Source organism: Triticum dicoccoides, chromosome 6B (assembly GCF_002162155.2).
Source record: "Triticum dicoccoides isolate Atlit2015 ecotype Zavitan chromosome 6B, WEW_v2.0, whole genome shotgun sequence".
In the NCBI taxonomy this organism is placed as follows: domain Eukaryota; kingdom Viridiplantae; phylum Streptophyta; class Magnoliopsida; order Poales; family Poaceae; genus Triticum; species Triticum dicoccoides.
Genome location: NC_041391.1, coordinates 218,736,364 through 218,739,086, shown reverse-complemented (window position 1 = coordinate 218,739,086; position 2,723 = coordinate 218,736,364). Strand labels below are relative to the sequence as shown.

Below are 2,723 nucleotides of genomic sequence, written 5' to 3'. Positions count from 1 at the left end.
TGAAGATGTTGATGGAGATTGACCCTCTCCTGGTGGGAGGATCGTTGGTGATGACAATGGTGATGATTTCCCCCTCCCGGAGGGAAGTATCCCCGGCAGAACAGCTATGCCGGAGCTCTAGATTGGTTCTGCCAAGGTTCCGCCTCGTGGCGGCGGAGTTTCATCTCGTAAGCTTGCCCGCGATTTTTTCCAGGGTAAAAGCCTTCATATAGCGGAAGATGGACACCGGGGGGCCACCAGGGGGCCCAGGAGACACGGGGCGCGCCCAGTGGGGGTGGGCGCGCCCCCACCCTCCTGGCCAGGGTGTGGGCCCCCTGAGGTGTTTCTTTCACTCAATAATTCCTAATAAATCCACATAACATAAGACTTCTCCCCCAATTCTATTTAGTTGAGCTTCTCGATTTGTCAGTATTCCTCGAGAAGTAGAAATAATAGCAATTCCCATTCCACCCAAAACGTTAGGAATTCCTTGATACTAAGGCCGACTTTCGTCTCTGCTCGACGGGTGAGTCTTGCAGTCAAGCTCCCTTCTGCCTTTGCACTCGAGGACCAATATCCGTCTGGCCCGAGGAAACCTTTGCACGCCTCCGTTACCTTTTGGGAGGCCTACGCCCCATAGAAACTGTCTACCTGAGACTGTCCCTTGGCCCGCGGGTCTGACACAAGGTTAGAATCTGAGCTCTTCCAGAGTGGTATCTCACTGATGGCTCGGGCCCCCCAGGGACTATCTAAACTGATTACTTTTTGTCTATAAACTCCCAGTGCATCATAAGAACTAGAAAAATGGGGTTCTTTATCTTTCCTATATTTAGAATTATTATTATGATTGTAATTTACTTTTAGATTTGGATAGTTTCTGCAACTATTATATCTATTTGCACAAATACCTCGACGCTTTCCAATCGTTAATACATAAAGCTCGATAAGCATGTCTTGGGTTGGTACGCAAATAGGATCCCCAATAGCGGGAGATAAGAGATTCATATGAGAAAACATAAGTAAATGGGCTTCTGCCTGAGCTTCCAAGGATAAAGGTAGATGAACAACCATTTGATCTCCATCAAAGTCCGCATTGAAACCCTTACACACTAATGGGTGTAAAGAAATAGTACGCCCCTCTACTAAAGTGGGTTGAAAGGCCTGTATGCCTAATCTATGCAGGGTAGGTGCTCTATTTAACAGGACATCCATGAGACAAAAGATCCTCTTTCTAAAGAGATTCGATTGGGAACTCTTATATGTCCAAGGTTAATATGGAAATTCTTTCAGAGGTTTTCCCTTACTTTGTCCGTGTCAACAAACAATTCGAAATACCTCGACTTTTTCAGAATAGGTCCGAGTCAAATAGCAATGATACGAAGCACTTCTTTTTCCATTACACTATTTCGGAAACCTAAGGACTCGATCGTATGGATATGGAAAATACAGGATTTCCGATCCTAGCGGGAAAAGGAGGGAAACATATACTCAATTTAAAGTGAGTAAACAGAATTCCATACTCGATCTCATAGATCCCTATAGAATTCTGTGGAAAGCCGTATTCGATGAAAGTCGTATGTACGGCTTGGAGGGAGATCTTCCCTATCTTTCGAGATCCACCCTACAATATGGGGTCAAAAAGCCAAAAAATAAGTGATTTTAGCCCTTATAAAAAGAAAACGGATTCTTGAACCTCTTTCACGCTCATGCCACGTCGAGGTACTACAGAAAAAAGAACTGCAAAATCCGATCCAATTTTTCGTAATCGATTAGTTAACATGGTGGTTAACCTTATTATGAAAGACGGAAAAAATCGTTGGCTTATCAAATTCTCTATCGAGCCGTGAAAAAGATTCAACAAAAGACATAAACAAATCCAGTATTGGTTTTACGTCAAGCAATACATAGAGTAACTCCCAATATAGGAGTAAAAACAAGACGTAATAAAAAAGGATCGACGCGGAAAGTTCCGATTGAAATAGGATCTAAACAAGGAAGAGCACTTGCCATTCGTTGGTTATAGAAGCATCCCAAAAGCGTACGGGTCGAAATATGGCTTTCAAATTAAGTTCTGAATTAGTAGATGCTGCCAAAGGGAGTGGGGGTGCCATACGCAAAAAGGAAGCGACTCATAGAATGGCAGAGGCAAATAGAGCTCTTGCACATTTTCGTTAATCCATGAACAGAATCTATGTATGTCGACACATGGATCCGTACATCTCGATCGGAAAAGAATCAATAGAAGGAGAATCAGACGATATCTTTCTCGAACCAAACAAAAAGGAAAAGAAAGAGAAAACAGAAATCATGATCAACTAAGCCCTCTCGAGGGCTTGCTTAAGAATAAGAAAGAAGAATCTTCTGGAAATAGCATGGAATAAGATTTGATCCTATTCATGGGGATTCCGTAAATATCCCATTTCAAAAATCGAAACAATCGGGACTTTTTGGAGATTGGATGCAGTTACTAATTCATGATATGGCATGTACATAATGAAAACTTCATTCTCGATTCTACGAGAATTTTTATGAATTTCCAAATGAACAATTTCAACGAAATCTTTCAATTTCTCATTTTATTATGTTCAACTTTATGTATTCCTCTATCCGTAGAGTACATTGAATGTACAGAAATGGCTATAACAGAGTTTCTGTTATTCGTATTAATAGCTACTCTAGGGGGAATGTTTTTATGTGGTGCTAACGATTTAATAACTATCTTTGTAGCTCCAAAATGTTTCAGT

General features: G+C 41.6%; 1 pseudogene; it reads left to right on the top strand.

Moving 5' to 3' along the window:
• Window positions 1-1,670: 1,670 nt before the first annotated feature.
• On the top strand, window positions 1,671-2,157 carry LOC119324684 (annotated as a pseudogene).
• The last annotated feature ends 566 nt before the right edge of the window (window positions 2,158-2,723 follow it).